This window comes from Bombina bombina, chromosome 7, assembly GCF_027579735.1.
Source record: "Bombina bombina isolate aBomBom1 chromosome 7, aBomBom1.pri, whole genome shotgun sequence".
Lineage (NCBI taxonomy): Eukaryota > Metazoa > Chordata > Amphibia > Anura > Bombinatoridae > Bombina > Bombina bombina.
This window is the reverse complement of record NC_069505.1, coordinates 231,717,095-231,733,268: the sequence shown is the minus strand read 5'-3', so window position 1 is coordinate 231,733,268 and position 16,174 is coordinate 231,717,095. Positions and strand designations below refer to the sequence as shown.

Genomic DNA, 16,174 nt, shown 5'->3' with positions numbered 1-16,174 from the left:
AAATTAAAAAGGTTTTATTGAATGTTAGGGTCCTGTTTAAACCCCCAAACCCTGTAAATGTCACCCAGTATACAGGTGATTGCCATTTCTGTGTGTGTTGTAGGGACTACTTTGGAGTCACTGCCCCATACAGTAAATACAGTGGCATATTTAGTATAATGCTTTAGAACTGCCCCTCAGAATTTGCTGTCCCTAAATCTGACTGCACTAGGCAAAGGCCTAATAAGCCACAACATGCCCCTGAGCAAATACAGGTGATTGAATTTCTATGGCAACCACCTACTGACTGAAATATTGGCAAGAGACAATTGTCATTGATAAACAGTTATCAAGTAGCTGCCATGTTTTATTTTTTCTTTGGTAATTTACCCAAATCTTTGGAAATGTTATACAAAAAAACTTATGGCTAGATTTAGAGTTTGGCGTTAGCCGTCAAAAGCAGCGTTAAGGGGTCCTAATGCTGCTTTTTACCGCCCGCTGGTATTTAGAGTCAGCCAAGAAAGGATCTACCGCTCACTTCCTTACCGCGACTCCAGGCTACTGCAGATCCCCTTACGTCAATTGCTTATCCTATCTTTTCTATGGGATTTGCCTAACGCTGGTATTTGGAGTCTTGGAAGAACTGAGCGGTAGACCCTCTACAGACAAGACTCCTACCGACAAAAAAAGTCAGTAGTTAAGAGCTTTATGGGCTAACGCCGGAATATAAAGCTCCTAACTATTGTGCTATAAAGTACACTAACACCCATAAACTACCTATGTACCCCTAAACCGAGGCCCCTCCACATCGGCAACCCTCTAATAAAAATTTTTAACCCCTAATCTTCCGACTGTACACCGCCGCCACCTATATTATATTTATTACCCCCTAATTTGCCCCCCCAACGTCGCCGCTACCTAACTACACTTATTAACCCCAATCTGCTGACCGGACCTCGCTGCCACTATAATAAATGTTTTAACCCCTAAACTGCCGCACTCCCGCCTCGCAAACACTATAATACATTTTATTAACCCCTAACCTGCCCTCCCTAACATCGCCACCGCCTACCTACAATTATTAACCCCTAATCTCCTGCCCGCAACGTCGCTGCTACTATAATAAAATTATTAACCCCTAAACCTAACTCTAACCCTAACCCTAACACCCCCCTAAGTTAAATATAATTTTAATTAAACAAAATAATCTTCCTAAAATTAAATAAATTAGTCCTATTTAAAACTAAATACTTACCTATAAAATAAACCCTAATATAGCTACAATATAACTAATCGTTACATTGTAGCTATTTTAGGATTTATAATTATTTTACAGGCAACTTTGTATTTATTTTAACTAGGTACAATAGCTATTAAATAGTTAATAACTATTTAATAGCTACCTAGTTAAAATAAGTACAAAATTACCTGTAAAATAAATCCTAACCTAAGTTACAAATACACCTAACACTACACTATCATTAAATTAATTAAATAAATTACCTACAATTAGCTAAACTAAAATACAATTAAATAAACTAATCTATAATACAAAAACCCCCCCACTAAATTACATAAAATAAAAAAAATGTACATGAAGTTTAAATAATTGCACCTAATCTAAGCCCCCTAACAAAATAAAAATCCCCCCAAAATAAAAAAAATGCCCTACAAAAGTAATCAGCTCTTTCACCAGCCCTTAAAAGGGCTTTTTGCAGGGCATTGCCACAAAGTAATCAGCTCTTTTACCTGAAAATAAAAATACAATACCCCCCCAACATTACAACCCACCACCCACATACCCCTACTCTAACCCACCCAAACCCCCCTTAAAAAAACCTATCGCTAACCCCCTGAAGATCATCCTACCTTGAGTTGTCTTCACCCAGCCAAGCCAAATTCTTCATCCAAGGTGCGCAGAGGAGGTCCTTCATCCGGCGGCGTCTTCAATCTTCATCCATCCGGAGCGGAGCCATCTTCAAAGGAGCCGATGCGAATCCATCCTCTTCAACCGACGACTGAACAATGAATGAAGGTTCCTTTAAGGGACGTCATCCAAGATGGCGTCCCTTCAATTCCGATTGGCTGATAGGATTCTATCAGCCAATCAGAATTAAGGTAGGAAAAATTTGATTGGCTGATCCAATCAGCCAATCATATTGAGCTTGCATTCTATTGGCTGTTCCAATCAGCCAATAGAATGCAAGCTCAATACAATTGGATGATTGGATCAGCCAATCGGATTGAACTTCAATCTGATTGGCTGATTGCATCAGCCAATCAGATTTTTCCTACCTTAATTCCGATTGGCTGATAGAATCCTATTAGCCAATCGGAATTGAAGGGACGCCATCTTGGATGACGTCCCATAAAGGAACCTTCATTCGTCGGGAAGTCGTCGGTTAAAGAGGATGGATCCGCATCGGCTCCTTTGAAGATGGCTCTGCTCCGGATGGATGAAGATTGAAGACGCCGCCTGGATGAAGACTTCTACCGGATGGAGGACATCTTCTTGCCCCGGTTGGATGAAGAATTCGGCTCGGCTGAGTGAAGACGACTCAAGGTAGGATGATCTTCAGGGGTTAGTGATAGTTTTTTTTTAAGGGGGGTTTGGGTGGGTTAGAGTAGGGGTATGTGGGTGGTGGGTTGTAATGTTGGGGGGTATTGTATTTTTATTTTCAGGTAAAAGAGCTGATTACTTTGGGGCAATGCCACGCAAAAAAAGCCCTTTTAAGGGCTGGTAAAAGAGCTGATTACTTTTGTAATTTAGAATAGGGTAGGGCATTTTTTTATTTTGGGGGGGATTTTTTATTTTATTAGGGGGCTTAGATTAGGTGTAATTAGTTTAAACTTCTTGTAATTTTTTTATTTTTTGTAATCTAGTGTTTGTTTGTTTTTTGTATTACAGAATAGTTTATTTAATTGTATTTTAGTTTAGCTAATTGTAGTTAATGTATTTAATTAATTTAATGATAGTGTAGTGTTAGGTGTATTTGTAACTTAGGTTAGGATTTATTTTACAGGTAATGTTGTCTTTATTTTAACTAGGTAGCTATTAAATAGTTATTAACTATTTAATAGCTATTGTACCTAGTTACAATAAATACAAAGTTGCCTGTAAAATAAATATAAATCCTAAAATAGCTACAATGTAACTATTAGTTATATTTTAGCTATATTAGGGTTTTTTTATAGGATAAGTATTTAGTTTTAAATATGAATAATTTATTTAATTATAGGAATATTATTTTGTTTAATTAAAATTATATTTAAGTTAGGGGGGGTGTTAGGGTTAGGGTTGGAGTTAGGTTTAGGGGTTAATAATTTTATTATAATAGCGGTGACGTTGCGGGCGGGAGATTAGGGGTTAATAATTGTAGGTAAGTGGCGGCGATGTTAGGGAGGGTAGATTAGGGGTTAATACTATTTATTCTAGTGTTTGCGAGGCGGGAGTGTGGCGGTTTAGGGGTTAATACATTTATTATAGTGGCGACGAGGTCTAGTCGGCAGATTAGGGGTTAATAAGTGTAGGTAAGGTAGCGGCGATGTTGGGGGGGGCAGATTAGGGGTTATTAAATATAATATAGGTGTCGGCGGTGTTAGGGGCAGCAGATTAGGGGTTCATAGCTATAATATAGGTTGCAGCGGTGTCCGATTAGGGGTTAATAGTATAATGAAGGTGTCAGCGATAGCGGGGGCGGAAGATTAGGGGTTAATAAGTGTAAGGTTAGGGGTGTTTAGACTCGGGGTTCATGTTAGGGTGCTGAACACTGCTTTTTTGCAGGCGTTAGGTTTTTTTTCAGCCCAAACTGCCCAATTGTTTCCTATAGGGATATCTTGCACGAGCACATACAGTATTTTATGTACACACAGTTATATCAGTCACACAGACAGTGTTTTATGTACACACAGTTATATCAGTCACACATACAGTGTTTTATGTACACACAGTTATATCAGTCACAGATACAGTGTTTTATGTACACACAGTTATATCAGTCACAGATACAGTGTTTTATGTACACACAGTTATATCAGTCACACGTACAGTGTTTTATGTACACATACACAGTTATATCAGTCACACATACAGTGTTTTATGTACACATAGTTATATCAGTCACACAGAGAGTGTTTTATGTACACACAGTTATATCAGTCATACATGCAGTGTTTTATGTACACCCAGTTATATCAGTCACACGTACAGTGTTTTATGTACACACAGTTATATCAGTCACACATACAGTGTTTTATGTAAACAGTTATATCAGTCACACATACAGTGTTTTATGTACATACAGTTATATCAGTGACACGTACAGTGTTTTATGTACACACAGTTATATCAGTCACACATACAGTGTTTTATGTACACAGTTATATCAGTTACACGTACAGTGTTTTATGTACACAGTTATATCAGTCACACATACAGTGTTTTATGTACACACAGTTATATCAGTCACACATAGTGTTTTATGTACACAGTTATATCAGTCACACATACAGTGTTTTATGTACACACAGTTATATCAGTCACACATACAGTGTTTTATGTACACACAGTTATATCAGTCACACATACAGTGTTTTATGTACATACAGTTATATCAGTCACACATACAGTGTTTTATGTACACAGTTATATCAGTCACACATACAGTGTTTTATGTACATACAGTTATATCAGTGACACGTACAGTGTTTTATGTACACACAGTTATATCAGTCACACATACAGTGTTTTATGTACACAGTTATATCAGTGACACGTACAGTGTTTTATGTACACAGTTATATCAGTCACACATACAGTGTTTTATGTACACACAGTTATATCAGTCACACATAGTGTTTTATGTACACAGTTATATCAGTCACACATACAGTGTTTTATGTACACACAGTTATATCAGTCACACATACAGTGTTTTATGTACACACAGTTATATCAGTCACACATACAGTGTTTTATGTACACACAGTTATATCAGTCACACGTACAGTGTTTTATCTACACACAATTATATCAGTCACACATACAGTGTTTTATGTACACACAATTATATCAGTCACACATACAGTGTTTTATGTACACAGTTATATCAGTCACACATACAGTGTTTTATGTACACAGTTATATCAGTCACACATACAGTGTTTTATGTACACAGTTATATCAGTCACACATACAGTGTTTTATGTACACACAGTTATATCAGTCACACGTATAGTGTTTTATGTACACACAGTTATATCAGTCACACGTAGAGTTTTTTATGTACACACAGTTATATCAGTCACACATACAGTATTTTATGTACACACAGTTATATCAGTCACACATACAGTGTTTTATATACACACAGTTATATCAGTCACACATACAGTGTTTTATGTACACAGTTATATCAGTCACACAAACAGTGTTTTATGTACACACAGTTATATCAGTCACACATACAGTGTTTTATGTGCACACAGTTATATCAGTCACACATACAGTGTTTTATATACACACAGTTATATCAGTCACACATACAGTGTTTTATGTACACAGTTATATCAGTCACACGTACAGTGTTTTATGTACACACAATTATATCAGTCACACATACAGTGTTTTATGTACACACAGTTATATCAGTCACACATACAGTGTTTTATGTACACACAGTTATATCAGTCACACCTACAGTGTTTTATGTACACACAGTTATATCAGTCACACATACAGTGTTTTATGTACACACAGTTATATCAGTCACACATACAGTGTTTTATGTACACACAGTTATATCAGTCACACATACAGTGTTTTATGTACACAGTTATATCAGTCACACATACAGCGCTTTATGTACACACTGTTATATCAGTCACACATACAGTGTTTTATGTACACACAGTTATATCAGTCACACATATAGTGTTTTATGTAGACACAGTTATATCAGTCACACGTACAGTGTTTTATATACACACAGTTAAATCAGTCACATGTACAGTGTTTTATGTACACACAGTTATATAAGTCACACGTACAGTGTTTTATGTACACACAATTATATCAGTCACACATACAGTGTTTTATCTACACAGTTATATCAGTCACACATACAGCGCTTTATGTACACACAGTTATATCAGTCACACATACAGTGTTTTATGTACACACAGTTATATCAGTCACACGTACAGTGTTTTATGTACACACAGTTAAATCAGTCACACGTACAGTGTTTTATCTACACACAATTATATCAGTCACACATACAGTGTTTTATGTACACAGTTATATCAGTCACACATACAGTGTTTTATGTACACAGTTATATCAGTCACACATACAGTGTTTTATGTACACACAGTTATATCAGTCACACGTATAGTGTTTTATGTACACACAGTTATATCAGTCACACGTAGAGTGTTTTATGTACACACAGTTATATCAGTCACACATACAGTATTTTATGTACACACAGTTATATCAGTCACACATACAGTGTTTTATATACACACAGTTATATCAGTCACACATACAGTGTTTTATGTACACAGTTATATCAGTCACACAAACAGTGTTTTATGTACACACAGTTATATCAGTCACACATACAGTGTTTTATGTACACACAGTTATATCAGTCACACATACAGTGTTTTATGTGCACACAGTTATATCAGTCACACATACAGTGTTTTATATACACACAGTTATATCAGTCACACGTACAGTGTTTTATGTACACACAATTATATCAGTCACACATACAGTGTTTTATGTACACACAGTTATATCAGTCACACATACAGTGTTTTATGTACACACAGTTATATCAGTCACACCTACAGTGTTTTATGTACACACAGTTATATCAGTCACACATACAGTGTTTTATGTACACACAGTTATATCAGTCACACATACAGTGTTTTATGTACACACAGTTATATCAGTCACACATACAGTGTTTTATGTACACACAGTTATATCAGTCACACATACAGTGTTTTATGTACACACAGTTATATCAGTCACACATACAGTGTTTTATGTACACAGTTATATCAGTCACACATACAGCGCTTTATGTACACACAGTTATATCAGTCACACATACAGTGTTTTATGTACACACAGTTATATCAGTCACACATATAGTGTTTTATGTACACACAGTTATATCAGTCACACGTACAGTGTTTTATGTACACACAGTTAAATCAGTCACATGTACAGTGTTTTATGTACACACAGTTATATAAGTCACACGTACAGTGTTTTATGTACACACAATTATATCAGTCACACATACAGTGTTTTATCTACACAGTTATATCAGTCACACATACAGTGTTTTATGTGCACATTTATATCAGTCACACATACAGTGTTTTATGTACACACAATTATATCAGTCACACATACAGTGTTTTATGTACACACAGTTATATCAGTCACACATACAGTGTTTTATGTACACACAGTTATATCAGTCACACATACAATGTTTTATGTACACACAGTTATATCAGTCAGACGTACAGTGTTTTATGTACACACAGTTATATCAGTCACACATACAGTGTTTTATGTACACACAGTTATATCAGTCACACATACAGTGTTTTATGTACACACAGTAATATCAGTCACACATACAGTGTTTTATGTACACAGTTATATCAGTCACACATACAGCGCTTTATGTACACACAGTTATATCAGTCACACATACAGTGTTTTATGTACACACAGTTATATCAGTCACACATATAGTGTTTTATGTACACACAGTTATATCAGTCACACGTACAGTGTTTTATGTACACACAGTTAAATCAGTCACACGTACAGTGTTTTATGTACACACAGTTAAATCAGTCACACGTACAGTGTTTTATGTACACACAGTTATATCAGTCACACGTACAGTGTTTTATGTACACACAGTTATATAAGTCACACGTACAGTGTTTTATGTACACACAATTATATCAGTCACACATACAGTGTTTTATGTATACAGTTATATAAGTCACACATACAGTGTTTTATCTACACAGTTTTATCAGTCACACATTAAGTGTTTTATGTACACAGTTATATCAGTCACACATACAGTGTTTTATCTACACAGTTATATCAGTCACACATACAGTGTTTTATGTACACACAGTTATATCAGTCACACATACACGGCTAGATTTGGAGTTTTGTCGGTAACGACCCGAAAAACTAACGCCCGCGTTTTACTGGCCACACCATAAAAATAACTCTGGTATCGAGAGTCCACATAAAGGCTGCGTTAGGCTCCAAAAAAGGAGCGTAGAGCATTTTTAACGCAGCTTCAACTCTCGATACCAGATTTGCTTACGGACGCGGCCAGCCTCAAAAACGTGCTCGTGCACGATTCTCCCATAGGAAACAATGGGGCTGTTTGAGCTGAAAAAAAACCTAACACCTGCAAAAAAGCCGCGTTCAGCTCCTAACGCAGCCCCATTGTTTGCTATGCGGTAACCCTTCCGACGTCTGCACTTAACACTCTAACATGTACCCCGAGTCTAAACACCCCTAACCTTACACTTATTAACCCCTATTCTTCCGCCCCCGCTATCGCTGACCCCTGCATATTATTATTAACCCCTAATCTGCCGCTCCGTAAACCGCCGCTACTTACATTATCCCTATGTACCCCTAATCTGCTGCCCTAACATCGCCGACCCCTATATTATATTTATTAACCCCTAATCTGCCCCCCACAATGTCGCCTCCACCTGCCTACACTTATTAACCCCTAATCTGCCGAGCGGACCTGAGCGCTACTATAATAAAGTTATTAACCCCTAATCCGCCTCACTAACCCTATAATAAATAGTATTAACCCCTAATCTGCCCTCCCTAACATCGCCGACACCTAACTTCAATTATTAACCCCTAATCTGCCGATCGGAGCTCACCGCTATTCTAATAAATGTATTAACCCCTAAAGCTAAGTCTAACCCTAACACTAACACCCCCCTAAGTTAAATGTAATTTACATCTAACGAAATTAATTAACTCTTATTAAATAAATTATTCCTATTTAAAGTTAAATACTTACCTGTAAAATAAATCCTAATATAGCTACAATATAAATTATATTTATATTATAGCTATTTTAGGATTTATATTTATTTTACAGGTAACTTTGTATTTATTTTAACCTGGTACAATAGCTATTAAATAGTTAAGAACTATTTAATAGCTAAACTAGTTAAAATAATTACAAATTTACCTGTAAAAGAAATCCTAACCTAAGTTACAAATAAACCTAACGCTATACTATCAATAAATTAATTAAATAAACTACCTACAATTACCTACAATTAACCTAACACTACACTATCAATAAATTAATTAAATACAATTGCTACAAATAAATACAATTAAATAAACTAGCTAAAGTACAAAAAATAAAAAAGAACTAAGTTACAAAAAATAAAAAAATATTTACAAACATAAGAAAAATATTACCACAATTTTAAACTAATTACACCTACTCTAAGCCCCCTAATAAAATAACAAAGCCCCCCAAAATAAAAAAATGCCCTACCCTATTCTAAATTACTACAGTTCAAAGCTCTTTTACCTTACCAGCCCTGAACAGGGCCCTTTGCGGGGCATGCCCCAAGAAATACAGCTCTTTTGCCTGTAAAAAAAAAAAAAAACAATACCCAAGCCCCCCAACATTACAACCCACCACCCACATACCCCTAATCTAACCCAAACCCCCCTTAAATAAACCTAACACTAAGCCCCTGAAGATCATCCTACCTTGTCTTCACCATACCAGGTTCACCGATCGGTCCAGAAGAGCTCCTCTGATGTCCTGATCCAAGCCCAAGCGGGGGGCTGAAGAGGTCCATGATCCGGCTGAAGTCTTCATCCAAGCGGGGCAGAAGAGTTCTTCCATCCGATTGAAGTCTTCATCCAAGCGGCATCCATCTGGAGCGAAGCGGCAGCATCCTGAAGACCTCCACCGCGGAACATCCATCCTGGCCGACGACTGAACGACGAATGACGGTTCCTTTAAATGACGTCATCCAAGATGGCGTCCCTCGAATTCCGATTGGCTGATAGGATTCTATCAGCCAATCGGAATTAAGGTAGGAATATTCTGATTGGCTGATGGAATCAGCCAATCAGAATCAAGTTCAATCCGATTGGCTGATCCAATCAGCCAATCAGATTGAGCTCGCATTCTATTGGCTGATCGGAACATCCAATAGAATGCAAGCTCAATCTGATTGGCTGATTGGATCAGCCAATCGGATTGAACTTGATTCTGATTGGCTGATTCCATCAGCCAATCAGAATATTCCTACCTTAATTCCGATTGGCTGATAGAATCCTATCAGCCAATCGGAATTCGAGGGACGCCATCTTGGATGACGTCATTTAAAGGAACCGTCATTCGTCGTTCAGTCGTCGGCCAGGATGGATGTTCTTGGGGCATGCCCCGCAAAGGGCCCTGTTCAGGGCTGGTAAGGTAAAAGAGCTTTGAACTGTAGTAATTTAGAATAGGGTAGGGCATTTTTTTATTTTGGGGGGCTTTGTTATTTTATTAGGGGGCTTAGAGTAGGTGTAATTAGTTTAAAATTGTTGTAATATTTTTCTTATGTTTGTAAAAAAAAATTATTTTTTGTAACTTAGTTCTTTTTTATTTTTTGTACTTTAGCTAGTTTATTTAATTGTATTTATTTGTAGCAATTGTATTTAATTAATTTATTGATAGTGTAGTGTTAGGTTAATTGTAGGTAATTGTAGGTAGTTTATTTAATTAATTTATTGATAGTATAGCGTTAGGTTTATTTGTAACTTAGGATTTCTTTTACAGGTAAATTTGTAATTATTTTAACTAGTTTAGCTATTAAATAGTTCTTAACTATTTAATAGCTATTGTACCTGGTTAAAATAAATACAAAGTTACCTGTAAAATAAATATAAATCCTAAAATAGCTATAATATAAATATAATTTATATTGTAGCTATATTAGGATTTATTTTACAGGTAAGTATTTAGCTTTAAATAGGAATAATTTATTTAATAAGAGTTAATTAATTTCGTTAGATTTAAATTATATTTAACTTAGGGGGGTGTTAGTGTTAGACTTAGCTTTAGGGGTTAATACATTTATTAGAATAGCGGTGAGCTCCGGTCGGCAGATTAGGGGTTAATAATTGAAGTTAGGTGTCGGCGATGTTAGGGAGGGCAGATTAGTGGTTAATACTATTTATTATAGAGTTAGTGAGGCGGATTAGGGGTTAATAACTTTATTATAGTAGCGCTCAGGTCCGCTCGGCAGATTAGGGGTTAATAAGTGTAGGCAGGTGGAGGCGACGTTGTGGGGGGCAGATTAGGGGTTAATAAATATAATATAGGGTCGGCGGTGTTAGGGGCAGCAGATTAGGGGTACATAAGGATAACGTAGGTGGCGGTCGGCAGATTAGGGGTTAAAAAAAATTATTCGAGTGTCGGCGATGTGGGGGGACCTCGGTTTAGGGGTACATAGGTAGTTTATGGGTGTTAGTGTACTTTAGAGTACAGTAGTTAAGAGCTTTATGAACCGGCGTTAGCCCAGAAAGCTCTTAACTACTGACTTTTTTCCTGCGGCTGGAGTTTTGTCGTTAGATGTCTAACGCTCACTTCAGAAACGACTCTAAATACCGGAGTTAGGAAGATCCCATTGAAAAGATAGGATACGCAATTGACGTAAGGGGATCTGCGGTATGGAAAAGTCGCGGCTGAAAAGTGAGCGTTAGACCCTATTTTGAGTGACTCTAAATACCGGCGGTAGCCTCAAACCAGCGTTAGGAGCCTCTAACGCTGGTTTTCACGGCTACCGCCAAACTCCAAATCTAGGTCACAGTGTTTTATGTACACACAGTTATATCAGTCACACATACAGTGTTTTATGTACACAGTTATATCAGTCACACATACAGTGTTTTATGTACACACAGTTATATCAGTCACACATACAGTGTTTTATGTATACAGTTATATCAGTCACACATACAATGTTTGTATGTACACACAGTTATATCAGTCACACATACAGTGTTTTATCTACACACAGTTATATCAGTCACACATACAGTGTTTTATGTACACACAGTTATATCAGTCACACATACAGTGTTTTATGTACACACAGTTATATCAGTCACACATACAGTGTTTTATGTATACAGTTATATCAGTCACACATACAATGTTTGTATGTACACACAGTTATATCAGTCACACATACAGTGTTTTATCTACACAGTTATATCAGTCACACATACAGTGTTTTATGTACACACAGTTATATCAGTCACACATACAGTGTTTTATGTACACACAGTTATATCAGTCACACATACAGTGTTTTATGTACACACAGTTATATCAGTCACACATACAGTGTTTTATGTACACACAATTATATCAGTCACACATACAGTGTTTTATGTACACAGTTATATCAGTCACACATACAGTGTTTTATCTACACAGTTATATCAGTCACACATTCAGTGTTTTATGTACACAGTTATATCAGTCACACATACAGTGTTTTATGTACACACAGTTATATCAGTCACACATACAGTGTTTTATGTACACACAGTTATATCAGTCACACATACAGTGTTTTATGTACACAGTTATATCAGTCACACATACAGTGTTTTATGTACACACAGTTATATCAGTCACACATACAGTGTTTTATGTATACAGTTATATCAGTCACACATACAATGTTTGTATGTACACACAGTTATATCAGTCACACATACACGGCTAGATTTGGAGTTTTGTCGGTAACGACCCGAAAAACTAACGCCGGCTTTTTTCTGGCCGCACCATAAAAATAACTCTGGTATTGAGAGTCCACATAAAGGCTGCGTTAGGCTCCAAAAAAGGAGCGTAGAGCATTTTTAACGCAGTTTCAACTCTCGATACCAGAGTTGCTTACGCAAGCGGCCAGCCTCAAAAACGTGCTCGTGCACGATTCTCCCATAGAAAACAATGGGGCTGTTTGAGCTGAAAAAAAACCTAACACCTGCAAAAAAGCCGCGTTCAGCTCCTAACGCACCTAACACTCTAACATGTACCCCGAGTCTAAACACCCCTAACCTTACACTTATTAACCCCTAATCTGCCGCCCCCGCTATCGCTGACCCCTGTATATTATTTTTAACCCCTAATCTGCCGCTCCGTAAACCGCCGCTACTTACATTATCCCTATGTACCCCTAATCTGCTGCCCTAACATCGCCGACCCCTATATTATATTTATTAACCCCTAATCTGCCCCCCACAACGTCGCCTCCACCTGCCTACACTTATTAACCCCTAATCTGCCGACCGTATCTGAGCGCTACTATAATAAAGTTATTAACCCCTAATCCGCCTCACTAACCCTATAATAAATAGTATTAACCCCTAATCTGCCCTCCCTAACATCGCCGACACCTAACTCCAATTATTAACCCCTAATCTGCCGACCGGAGCTCACGGCTATTCTAATAAATGTATTAACCCCTAAAGCTAAGTCTGACCCTAACACTAACACCCCCCTAAGTTAAATATAATTTACATCTAACGAAATTAATTAACTCTTATTAAATAAATTATTCCTATTTAAAGATAAATACTTACCTGTAAAATAAATCCTAATATAGCTACAATATAAATTATAATTATATTATAGCTATTTTAGGATTTATATTTATTTTACAGGTAACTTTGTATTTATTTTAACCAGGTACAATAGCTATTAAATAGTTAAGAACTATTTAATAGTTACCTAGTTAAAATAATAACAAAATTACCTGTAAAATAAATCCTAACCTAAGTTACAATTAAACCTAACACTACACTATCATTAAATTAATTAAATAAAATACCTACAATTACCTACAATTAACCTAACACTACACTATCAATAAATTAATTAAATACAATTCCTACAAATAAATACAATTAAATAAACCTAGCTAAAGTACAAAAAATAAAAAAGAACTAAGTTACAAAAAATAAAAAAATATTTACAAACATAAGAAAAATATTACAACAATTTTAAACTAATTACACCTACTCTAAGCCCCCTAATAAAATAACAAAGCCCCCCAAAATAAAAAAATGCCCTACCCTATTCTAAATTACTACAGTTCAAAGCTCTTTTACCTTACCAGCCCTGAACAGGGCCCTTTGCGGGGCATGCCCCAAGAAATACAGCTCTTTTGCCTGTAAAAAAAAACATACAATACCCCCCCCAACATTACAACCCACCACCCACATACCCCTAATCTAACCCAAACCCCCCTTAAATAAACCTAACACTAAGCCCCTGAAGATCTTCCTACCTTGTCTTCACCCTACCAGGTTCACCGATCCGTCCTGAAGAGCTCCTCCGATGTCCTTATCCAAGCCCAAGCGGCGGGCTGAAGAGGTCCATGATCCGGCTGAAGTCTTCATCCAAGCGGGAGCTGAAGAGGTCCATGATCCGGCTGAAGTCTTCATCCAAGCGGGAGCTGAAGAGGTCCATGATCCGGCTGAAGTCTTCATCCAAGCGGGAGCTGAAGAGGTCCATGATCCGGATGAAGTCTTCAAACAATGGCATCTTCAATCTTCTTACTTCCGGATCCATCTTGCAGACCTCCGACGCGGAACATCCTCTTCTCCCGACGCCTACTAGCCGAATGACGGTTCCTTTAAGGGACGTCATCCAAGATGGCGTCCCTCGAATTCCGATTGGCTGATAGGATTCTATCAGCCAATCGGAATTAAGGTAGGAATATTCTGATTGGCTGATGGAATCAGCCAATCAGAATCAAGATCAATCCGATTGGCTGATCCAATCAGCCAATCAGATTGAGCTCGCATTCTATTGGCTGATCGGAACAGCCAATAGAATGCAAGCTCAATCTGATTGTCTGATCGAATAAGCCAATCGGATTGAACTTGATTCTGATTGGCTGATTCCATAAGCCAATCAGAATATTCCTACCTTAATTCCGATTGGCTGATAGAATCCTATCAGCCAATCGGAATTCGAGGGACGCCATCTTGGATGACGTCCCTTAAAGGAACCGTCATTCGGCTAGTAGGCGTCGGGAGAAGAGGATGTTCCGCGTCGGAGGTCTGCAAGATGGATCCGGAAGAAAGAAGATTGAAGATGCCGTTGTTCGAAGACTTCATACGGATCATGGACCTCTTCAGCTCCCGCTTGGATGAAGACTTCAGCCGGATCATGGACCTCTTCAGCTCCCGCTTGGATGAAGACTTCAGTCGGATCATGTACCTCTTCAGTCCCCCAATTGGGCTTGGATTAGGACATCGGAGGAGCTCTTCAGGACGGATCGGTGAACCTGGTAGGGTGAAGACAAGGTAGGAAGATCTTCAGGGGCTTAGTGTTAGGTTTATTTAAGGGGGGTTTGGGTTAGATTAGGGGTATGTGGGTGGTGGGTTGTAATGTTGGGGGGGTATTGTATGTTTTTTTTTATAGGCAAAAGAGCTGAATTTCTTGGGGCATGCCCCGCAAAGGGCCCTGTTCAGGGCTGGTAAGGTAAAAGAGCTTTGAAATGTAGTAATTTAGAATAGGGTAGGGCATTTTGTTATTTTGGGGGTCTTTGTTATTAGGGGGCTTAGAGTAGGTGTAATTAGTTTAAAATTGTTGTAATATTTTTCTTATGTTTTTAAATATTTTTTTATTTTTTGTAACTTAGTTCTTTTTTATTTTTTGTACTTTAGCTAGTTTATTTAATTGTATTTATTTGTAGGAATTGTATTTAATTAATTTATTGATAGTGTAGTGTTAGGTTAATTGTAGGTAATTGTAGGTAGTTTATTTAATTAATTTATTGATAGTATAGTGTTAGGTTTAATTGTAACTTAGGTTAAGATTTATTTTACAGGTAAATTTGTAATTATTTTAACTATTTTAGCTATTAAATAGTTCTTAACTATTTAATAGCTATTGTACCTGGTTAAAATAATTACAAAGTTGCCTGTAAAATAAATATTAATCCTAAAATAGCTACAATATAATTATAATTTATATTGTAGCTATATTAGGGTTTATTTTACAGGTAAATATTTAGCTTTAAATAGGAATAATTTATTTAATAAGAGTTAATTAATTTCATT

At 36.9% G+C, this 16,174-nt stretch overlaps 1 protein-coding gene across 1 annotated transcript in view; it reads right to left on the bottom strand.

The window, feature by feature from the left end:
- Window positions 1–16,174, bottom strand: part of OTOG (otogelin) — a 576,525-nt gene that overhangs the window by 171,180 nt on the left and 389,171 nt on the right.